Below are 11013 nucleotides of genomic sequence, written 5' to 3' on the forward strand. Positions count from 1 at the left end.
GGAGCAGTGATTTGGGACCTTATCCCAGGGGGGCTTGAACGGCAGAGCTTTTCTGTGCATTCACTTTACAAAATGTCATTTTGACCTATGACCTGTGGCCAGTGAGGATTTCTAGGGAACTATCAGACCTGCTTTTCCTTGTCTTAAAATGAAAATTTCCAGAAGCCTGTAACATGCAGACCTCCGATAGGGCCTTGAGGCCCAGGTGCTCTCAACTAAAGACTTAAACTTCTTGAGAAACAGGCATTTTGGTGATGAGGTCACAGAGCAAACCCTGTTTCTGGAGTTCTCCTCTGAAGGAGACATTAATGGAGTGGACTTGATGCCAGCTTTTGCAGTGAATGTTTTAAACAGCTGGGTGGGAGCTGCGATGGGCTGGATAACTGGTCCTTACCTGTTCCTGCAGGGTAGGGAGAGGGGTCTCTCCCACACACAGCTGCCCTCCAACCAGAGTAACGACCCTGTTCTGTGCGACAAGGAATGTCATGATTGCATTTGTCTTTAAAATACAAAGGAAGGGTTAGGGACTTCCCTGGTGGTCCAGTGGTTAAGAATCAGCCTTGCAGTGCAGGGGGTGCGGATTCAATCCCTGGTCAGGGAACTAAGATCCAACATGCTTAGTGGGCTGCAGCTAAGCCCACACGCCACAACTACTGAGTGAGTCTGTGTCCCACCAATGGAAGATCTCACAGGATGCAGCTAAGACCCGAAGCCAAATAAATATTTAGAAAACAAGAGAAGTATTGCTCCCTGTACATACGGGGAAACAGGCGTAGGAAAGCATCAAGGACTGGCCCAAGGTTTATGATGAGAAGCAGTGAAAGAACCAGGCCCTGTTCTCAACTTTGCTCTTACCTTTAGTTTACTCCTGCTGTAGGAATCCCGGCCCTAAAAAGTGAATGACACTTCTGATGCAAATGCAGAGCACTTTGTGTAAAATGCTAGCCCACACTCATCACCACCGCTGGGACCTCTACCTAGTACACGTGCGAGCAGAGTTAGAGTCGTTTTCATTTCTGGCATCCTATTTGGGCTGCATCACCCTCCCATCAGAGAAAGATGAGACAGAACCAAGTGGTTCTGTCCCTAGGCTATGACCTTCCCTTTTCTCCAGTCCTGTCAAGTTGTGCCGACATCAATTTTAATGAGACTGGTGATACCACTGTGTTGACAGTTTGAAAAGGGAGTCAAGTTACCAACTGACTTAAGCTTCACCTGCCAAACAGTTGCTCTGCAGGAAAACCACCAAGATTGAAGCAAGTGTAGAAGTTCTTTCTAGAGCCAATTAGGTCAGCTTCCTAATCTCCAAGTATATTACAACTTGTCCCAGAGGTGTCAGAAGGGCATTACAAAGAAAATGACCCTTACTCTGTCTTGTTAAGGGGACTTAACCCAGACCAGCTTGTGAATGTTCGTTAGAGTACTGCCTCAGCCCAGCCCTGGAGAAGAGGAGTGGAGGTGTGGTGAGGGAAGCCTCAAAGAGAAGCCAGAGATCTGTTCTAGCCCCAGCCTGGCCACTAGCTAGTATTTGACTCTCCTGAGTCATTTCCCTTCTGGGAACCTTCAGTTCCTTGACTGGAAATATGGAGCCCAAGCTTAAGTGAGCTTGCAGCCCTGATATATACATCAGAACGAGGTATATATACTCCAAGTTCTAACCAGCAATAGACATGATAGTAGTTACTCAAACTGTTACTCCCACCTACCCCGCCTTCCTGAGGAGCAGGTAAGGATTTGGGCTGGTGGAAAATATGAAAGCTGTACCTTAGGCTGATGGAGTAGAAGGGGATAGACCTGTAGCAAGAAGTCAGTGAGGAGGTGGTTACCGTTATCTGGACAAGTGTGCGTGAGGGCTGCACCACTGAGACTGATGGTGAATGAGGTGTCTTCTAAAAACTGCAATAGGGATACTAGTAAATCCATTTTACTACTGCAGTGTTGGAGAAGACTCTTGAGAGTCCCTTTGGACTGCAAGGAAATCAGTCCAGTCAATCCTAAAGGAAATCAACCCTGAATATTCATTAAAAGAACTGATGCTGAAGCTCTAATACTTTGGCCACCTGATGTGAAGAGCCAACTTATTAGAAAAAGACTCTGATGCTGGAAAAGATTGAAGGCAGGAGGAGAAGGGGATGACAGAGGCCAAGATGGTTGGATGGCATCACCGACTCAATGGACATGAGTTTGAGCAAGCTCCAGGAGATGATGAAGGACAGGGAAGCCTGGTGTGGTGCAGTCCGTGGGGTCGCAATGAGTCCAACACTACTGAGCGACTGAACAATTCAGACTAGTCAGTCTGGGGAGTATCTATAGCCTTATAGACTCACCTTAGCATGTGCAGGATGTATGTCTGCCCCTGGGGGGCACTAATGTTCTGAGTTGGAGGGAGGGAGGGAAACTGTATTCCTCACTTCACAGCTGTGGAAACTGCAGGATTTAGAGGTGAAGAGCCTCCAAAGTCAAGTAGCCAGTAAATAGCCAGCCTGGCTGGAGTTCCAACCCAGCTCTGCCCAAATTCACAGCTTCTGCTGATGGCTAAATGCTCCTCCTTAGGGCTGTCTGGCTCCTGACTCTGTTCTAATGAGAAAGTTAGTGGGCATATTTCTTCTCAGTCTGGAGGAAAGTAGATGCGGGCTAACATGAGGTTCAGGGCAGAGTAAGAACAGAGCTGGTTTTCAGAATTGGGACCATGAAATGCTTTAGGGGTGCAGGCAAACAGTGAATGTTCTACAAATACAACTACCACTCTTAATCATAATACTTTCACACTGAGAGAGGCAGCCCTGCCATATAACAACTTAGTGAGCCATCAAAAGACACTGCTTCTTGGAACTCAGTTTTCCATTCCTAAATTGGGGCTGCCCTGCACCTCTCTGCGTTAAGTTAATGAGTATGAAAGTGCTGGACACCATGAGGGGTAATGTGGAGAACTGCTGGGAACAGCCTACACCATGGGCTTCTCTCAGTGGCAGACTAGGCTGGCCTGCATGCAGCCAGGGTTCTGCACAGCAATGCACCGAGGAGCTGCTGCAGCAGCAGCAAGTGGGTGAGAAGTGGGCATCTGAGCAGAGTGGGTGCTCGGGCCCTGGAGGAGTTGGAGTGGGCGACAGGACCCTAGGGAAGCAAGTAGTCCTCAGGATCCCAGCCAGCCCCTAAGGAAGGGAATTCCTTGACTTTGTCCATTTCAGTGCTAGGTCAGGACCCTGCCTTGTCCCTGATATGTCATTTGGTTCCCTGCCTGCTGGGACACCAATCCATTGTTACCCTGTTTCTGTAGCCACCTGGTGCTCCCTGCCTGTCGACATCCTATTCTACAACCTCTCTGCCAAGCTTAGGCCTGACTTGTCCTAAGCCCCACTTCTGACACAAGGATGATGGTCCCCAGGTTTTCCATAGTATGCTGCCGTTTGCAGAGCTCACATCCATTATCTTGTTCCAGAGAGGCAGTGTGAGGATTCCCACCCCATCTTTCAAACGAGGGAACAGTCAGGGTGACTGTTGCAAGGCCCCCAAGTAGAGAGCACTTGTACTTTTTCCTTGCCTTGGACTAATCGAGGGGAAAAGGCCAGGGATGAGCCAGTAACTAGACTACAGGACACAGTCCACTGAGCTTGAGTGAGCTCATCTCAGAGGATCCCTTACGTGGATGGGAACTTCTGAAACTCAGAGTGCTCAGGTGCTTCAGCAGGAGGAAGATAGAGGGAGATGGAAGAAATGAGGCTGAGGAAATCCAAGTTCCCACATCATGGGCCACTTGAGGTCTCTCAGAGTCCCACCCAGGACCCATCCTCTCTAGGCTGCTCAAGGGACCTCACCACAGTTGTGCTCTCCTGATGCCACTCGGGAACTTTCCGTGACTTTCTGGCACCACACCCCTCAATTCTCCTTTCCAGCCTTACTTCCTTTCCCTAGTCCCCACACACCCTCCTAGCCATCTGAACATTCCTGTGTGTTTCACCTTGCTTGTGCTGCCTCCTCTGTCTGCACTCTTCCTCCATCTGCATAAGCAAATTGATCCCAGGAACTTCCGTGGTGGTCCAGTGGTTAGAGTCTGCCTACCAATGCAGGGGACACAGGTTCCATCTCTGGTCCTGGAACTAAGATCCCCCATGCCGTGGGGCAACTAAGACCATGCACAGCAACTACTGAATCCTTGTGCCTCAACTAGAGGGAAGCCCACGTGCCCCAGCAAAGATCCTGCATACTGCAACTAAGACCTGATGCAGCCAAAAAGAAATATTAAACAGACAAAACATAAGCCAAAGAAGACCCATCCCAGTTTCAAGAGCCAGTGCAAAGGCGTTAGCCTCTCTAATGACCCAGCAGACAGGAGACTTTCCTCCCTGCATTCCTTGTTCAATGACTTTGATGGCCTCGTTCTCACTGTGCTGGCTCTGGCTGCTCTGCTCCCTGCCTCGCCTCCCCTGCCAGGAAGTGAGAGCTCTGGGTTGTAGGCCTGAGTCCCTTCGCTGTGCCTCCCACACCAATGCACTCAGTGCATCTCCTCAGTGATTTTTACCCACGGCTTCCTGGGGCCGCCGTAACCAAATACCAGAGCCTGGGCGATATAAACAGCGGACATGTGTCATCTCACAGTTCTGGAGGCTGGAAGTCCACGGTCAAGGTGTCGGCAGGATTGGTTCCTCCTAAGGGCTGTGAGGGAAGGATCTGTTCCAGGCCTCTCTCCCTGGCCATCTTCTTCCTGTGTCTCTTCAAGTGGCGTTCTTGTGTATGCGTTTGTGCACAATCTTCCCTTTTCTATAGGGACATTTATCTTGGATTACAGCCCACTCCAATGAACTCAACTTAATTCATCTGCAATGACCCTTTTTCCATGTAAGGTCACATTCTGAGGGACTGGGCATGAGGACTTCAACATATGCATTTAGGGGAGGGGTCATAATTCAACTCAGAACGCCAAGCATAAGAACTGTGAAAACCTCTGGGCAGAGAATGGCAGTCACATGCTGAAAAGCCCCCACTTGGGTGTTTGGACTTAAAAGCAATGTGATTAAAAGGTGGACCTGGGTGCTCAGGTTTGGAGAGGAGAGTCAAATACAAATTTTTTGTGGACACTTTTTTTTTATTTCTCTTGGGAATATATTTAGGAGTAGACTTGCTGGGTCATATGGTAATGAGATAATTAACCTTTTGAAGAACCACCAGACTGTTTCCCAAAGAGGCTGCACCATTTTCATTCCATCAGCAGTGTATGAGGGCTCCAGTCTCGCCACACCTTTATCTGTCTTTCTGATTCTAGACATCCTACTGAGTCTGAGGCGGTATTTCACTGTGACTTTGATTTGCATTTTCCTGATAGTTAATGACATGGAGCAACTTTTCATGTTCTTGAAATATTGGAATGTTATCTTTTAACACATTAGGATCAATCTGGTTGGGCTTGAGTTGGCAGTATCACATGGTTGAGACCGGGTTGCTATAGGGTGTTCTGGTGTACTGGGACTGTTTCTAGAGATGGTTGTGAATTGAGCAGGCAACCACGTAAGCAGTCAGACTGGGGTTGGTGATGAAGATCTGGGAGTTACCCATAAGGGTGTACATCTTGAAGCCCTGTGAATGGATGATATTCTCAAGGACAGCATGAGGGAGAAGGAGTGAAAGTTGTTAAAGTTTTGGGGACTCTTGGAAGTTAAGAGTGAGAGGGCAAAGAGGAGACAACAGATTCACTGTTTTTTGTTTTTTTGTTTTTTGTTTTTTTGCTGCTCCGCACAGCTTGCAGGATCTTAGTTCCCTGACCAAGGATTGAAACTGGGCCACCACAGTAAGAGTACCTAGTTTAATCACTGGACTGCCAGGGATTTCCCTAGACCCACTGCCCTTAATTGGGGTGGTGAGGGGGAAGGACCTTTCAGACAGCAGGGTACGGTGGAGGGTGAGGAGGAGATGAGGCTGGTGACAGGCACAGACTGTCAAGATGAGATATGAGGAGGGGGATGGTCCTCCAGGCCACAGGCAGTGGAAGCAGGCCAGGGGGCAGGGGCTCAGGATGAGACTTCTTTCTCTCGAAGTCTCTGGGGCGAGAACTCTGGGCAAGCAGGTCTCACATGCCTGGTCTCACACGGTTCTCGCTACTGCTCTCTGGTGGTGGTGGTTTCCATTCGGCAGGAAGTTGAGAAGGAACAGGGCTGGGAGTAGAACCTGGGCTTCGCTTATTCCAAACACTGCGATTTTTTTTCCAGGACCCTATTCTGTTTCAACCTCCTGTGGGGGCCAAGCTTGCAAATAGATTATTATCATGTGGAAGGAATTTGGGATGGGGTCTCAGCTTCAGTGTTGATCCTTCAGACAGACCCTTCCTGACAACCTGTGTGAAAAATGTCCCCCTGTTAGTCACACACAGCATTCAATGGCTTTCCTTCACACCCTCCTTATGACAGTTCATGATTTTATAGCAATGTGTGAATATAGTTTACTTTCATCGTAAACTACATTTACTATAAAATGCAGTTTATAGGAAGAGGCCCCACACTCTTTGTTCCCCAGTCTACTCCTGGTTCTTGGCATGGTGCCTGGCATGCAGCAACCCAAGAATCATTTGTTGGATGGGTGAGTGAGGTGGCATTTGGAAAGTGGAGGCAGGTATGGTGTGTACCCCATGACAAAATCCTTCCAACAGAGATAGTATGAAGTGACTTCCATCTCCCATACTGCCCCAGGTGTGACAGTGGGCTTGTTCACTCTGGGACAGTATAAAAATGATGCTTCTGTTCCAGAGATGAGGACCAAGGTTGAGGAAGCAGGAACTGGATGTAAGTCAGGGGGTGCCCATCAATGGTGCCTATAAATGGAGCGACTGAGAGAACCTTGGGAGAAGCAGACTCTTTGGCCATTTGACACCAGGGCAGGTCCTTGGTGGCTGGGGGTTGGGGAGCTTGGGTGGATTAATACTTCACTTCTTCCTCAGAGGAACTTTCCAGAAAGCTGACTTCAGGGAATGGTCGTGTTCACCTAAGAGGCTGAATGCAGCCTGAAGAGTAAATACATGAAGTCAATTACGCCTCAGTCTTCACTGTCATCTTTCCTTTCCTGTGCTTAGCCATTCAGAAAATGTTTATCAGCACCTATGAAATGTTATGTTCTGTGCTTGGTGCTATGGATATAAGAGGAAACAGCTAAGGCCCTGCTCTCAAGGAGCTCTTTGTTCTGGAGGACTCAGTTACAATACAAGGCTCTAAGCCACATAAGGGCAGAGGTCTGGTCTGTCTTGTTTGTTCACCATGGTGTCCCTAGAACTTTGCCCTGGGTTTAGCACTGACTAGGTACTCCAGATGGTTCCAACCCAAAGGAGCTCACACTCTATAGAGAGAAAGACAGACAAGAGGCAGTTCCATAAAGGAGGGAATAAAGAAGGTCATGCAGGAACATGGAGAAGGCTGTTAGGGAGATCAGAGAAGGTCCTGAGAAGAAGTGACTTCTACCCTGAAGGACTTGCAGAAGGACCTGCAGAAAGCAGGGGCTCAGCATGGTGGGTGTAGGGAAAGAGGGAGTGTGCAGGTTCAGGAAACCACCTGTGTCAAGGCCTTGAGGAGAGAACACGATCCTTTAGAGAACTCAGAATAGTCCACTGTAACTAGAACATGGAGCAGTGACAAAAAATTAATCAGAGTTCTAGGTTGGAGGAGGCTTTGCAGGAATTAACTTCAGGAGGGGCCAAGCACAGTTGAACTAGCTACTGAGGTCCCAGGCCCCAGCGTCTCAGTTCTAGGAACTATGTCCAATCCTTGACCTTGACCCTTACGACCCAGCACTCTGGGTGCCGCAGTTTCTCCAAAACTAAGTTCTTCCTTGCCCTTTCCTTCCAAAAAAAAAATCCCTCATTGGTTTTGTTTTTAAGACCTTCCCACATGTCCTCATCCATTTCGACAGACTGAACACTGACTCATTACCCAAGCATGGAAACTAGCTTTAAAAACAAGAACAAGAGTAGAATAAAAATTGCATCTTTTCCTCCTTATTTGTGGTAGGTACTAAATAAGTGTGTATTTTAATGTATTGAAAGTTCTTATTTAACCACAAGTAACATTAGCCCAACTTCCTTTCATGGTATCATTTTTTAAAATGTGACGTCACCTTTTTTTCTTTAATTTCCACTTATATATGAATTATGCAAAACCATAATGGTTTTCTTTAGTCAAGTGACTGAGTTACTTTAGTGCTGGGTTTAATTTTCTCTGTAATCAAGGCCTGTTGCTCAACCTCACCCAGCTGTGAAAAGCCATTTAAACTTGAGAGACCTAAAGCACGTGGCATCTAGTTTAGACATATTGCAGATGAATGAACCCCGCTGCAATCTCCTTGTTCCTTGGTTACTTTCTTGCTGTCCATCCAAGCTTCTCAATCCCAGCCACTGAAGGCCTGCTCTGGTGTCAGGTGGCCAAAGAGTCTGCTTCTCTCAAGGTTCTCAGTTGTTCCATTTATAGGCACCCTTGATGGTCACACTCTGACCTACACCCACTTCCTGCTTCCAAACTTGCACTTCCTTGGAACCCCTCAACTTTAGGACAACTCCCCCCACCCCCAGCCCATGGTCCATTTTCCAGCTGCTTTTTAAAAAATATATAATTTTTTTTATTTATTTATGTATGGCTGTGCTGGGTTTTCACTGCTGTGCAGGCTTTTCTCTAATTGTAGTGAGTGGGCTTCTCATTGCAGTGGCTTCTCTTGTTGCAGAACACAGCATCTAGGGTGCATGGACTTCAGTAGTTTTGGATCATGGGCTCAGTAGTTGTGGTTCCTGGGCTGTAGAGCATAGGCTCAGTAGTTGTGGCCTATGGGCTTAGTTGCTCCGAGGAATGTGGGATCTTCCCAGACCAGGGATTGAACCTGTGTCTCCTGCACTGGCAGGCAGATTCTTTACCACTGAGCTATCAGGGAAGCCCCTTCCATCTGCTTTTAACAACTGAACTTTTTCAAGAAAAGATCCATTTTTGCCTCCTCTGTTTCCCCATCATCCCTTGGCCACCAAATCTGTTTTCTCTAGCATTCCCCCTGCTCCCATGTTCTCCACTGAGTTCTTGCTCCTCATTCTTACGCACTGCTCTGGGCCTTCAGCTCTGTGGGTCTCTCCTCCTCAGGACACACTCTGCTTCTCTGTCCTTCCAGGGCAGCTGCACAAGGCTCACTCCTCCACTGCTCAGTCCTCTGCGCACTCTCTCCTTCAGGAGTCAACCTAGTCAGTCTTTCCTCACTCAGAATGGCTTCTGGATTTCTATCTCCAGCCCAGACCCACACTGAGCCTCAGAGCTGCCTCTCCTCCTACCTAATTAACAGTTTCACCTGTATATTTATTTTTAATATTTATTTACTTTGTCTATGCCTCGTGGGACCTTCAATCTTCTGTTGAAGCATGTGGGATCTTTAGTTGCAGTGTGTGGGATCTAGTTCCCTGACCAGGGATTGAACCTGGGGCCCCTGCCTTAGAAGCCTGGTCTTAGCCACTGGACCACCAAGGAAGTTCCTCACCTGCATATTTATACCAAGTGTCCCAACCTACCCTTCTCCCTTCCACCCAGAAATGCCTCTTCCTCTCCCTTCCATTGTTGTTACTTTGCTCATTAGTTCTGGAAGTCAAGAGGAGAATCAAGTTTGCTTTTTCCTTCAAACTTATTTCTCAATTTTGTTTGCAACTCAGTATACGGTATTTCAATACGTGAACCATGAACTTCCAGATGTTCAAACTGGTTTTAGAAAACCAGAGGAACCGGAGATCAAATTGCCAACATCTGCTGGATCATTGAAAAAGCTAGAGGGTTCCAGAAAAACATCTATTTCTGCTTTATTGACTATGCCAAAGCCTTTGACTATGTGGATCACAATAAACTGGAAAATTCTGAAAGAGATGGGAATACCAGACCACCTCACCTGCCTCTTGAGAAACCTATATACAGGTCAGAAAGCAACAGTTCGAACTGGACATGGAACAACAGACTGGTTCCAAATAGGAAAAGGAGTACATCAAGGCTGTATATTGTCACCCTGCTTATTTAACTTATATGCAGAGTACATCATGAGAAACGCTGGACTGGAAGAAGCACAAGCTGGAATCAAGATTGCTGGGAGAAATATCAGTAACCTCAGATATGCAGATAACACCACCCTTATGGCAGAAAGTGAAGAGGAACTAAAAAGCCTCTTGATGAAAGTGAAAGAGGAGAGTGAAAAAGTTGGCTTAAAGCTCAACATTCAGAAAACGAAGATCATGGCATCTGGTCCCATCACTTCATGGGAAATAGATGGGGAAACAGTGGAAACAGTGTCAGACTTTATTTTTTTGGGCTCCAAAATCACTGCAGATGGTTATTGCAGCCATGAAATTAAGACATTTACTCCTTGGAAGGAAAGTTATGACCAACCTAGATAGCATATTCAAAAGCAGAGACATTACTTTGTGAACAAAGGTCTGTCTAGTCAAGGCTATGGTTTTTCCAGTGGTCATGTATGGATGTGAGAGTTGGACTGTGAAGAAAGCTGGGAGCTGAAGAATTGATGCTTTTGCACTGTGATGTTGGAGAAGACTCTTGAGAGTCCCTTGGACTGCAAGGAGATCCAACCAGTCCATCCTAAAGGAGATCAGTCCTGGCCGTTCACTGGAAGGACTGATGCTGAAGCTGAAACTCCAATACTTTGGCCACCTGATGCGAAGAGTTGACTCATTGGAAAAGACCCTGATGCTGGGAGGGATTGGGGGCAGGAGAAGAAGGGGAAAACAGAGGATGAGATGGCTGGATGGCATCACCGACTCGATGGACATGAGTTTGGGTAGACTCTGGGAGTTGGTGATGGACAGGGAGGCCTGCGATTCATGGGGTCGCAAAGAGTCGGACACGACCAAGCGACTCAACTGATAGGGTATTGCAAGAGCCCTAGGCTGGAAGGCAATCCAGGGTCCTAGTCCCAGCTCCACCGCGGCTTTCTGGATGGCTTGTGGACAAGTCAGTGAACTTTTTGAACTTTATGCATCTCATATAATAGGACCAGCAACCACTTATCGAA

Source organism: Bos indicus, chromosome 8 (genome assembly GCF_029378745.1).
Source record: "Bos indicus isolate NIAB-ARS_2022 breed Sahiwal x Tharparkar chromosome 8, NIAB-ARS_B.indTharparkar_mat_pri_1.0, whole genome shotgun sequence".
In the NCBI taxonomy this organism is placed as follows: domain Eukaryota; kingdom Metazoa; phylum Chordata; class Mammalia; order Artiodactyla; family Bovidae; genus Bos; species Bos indicus.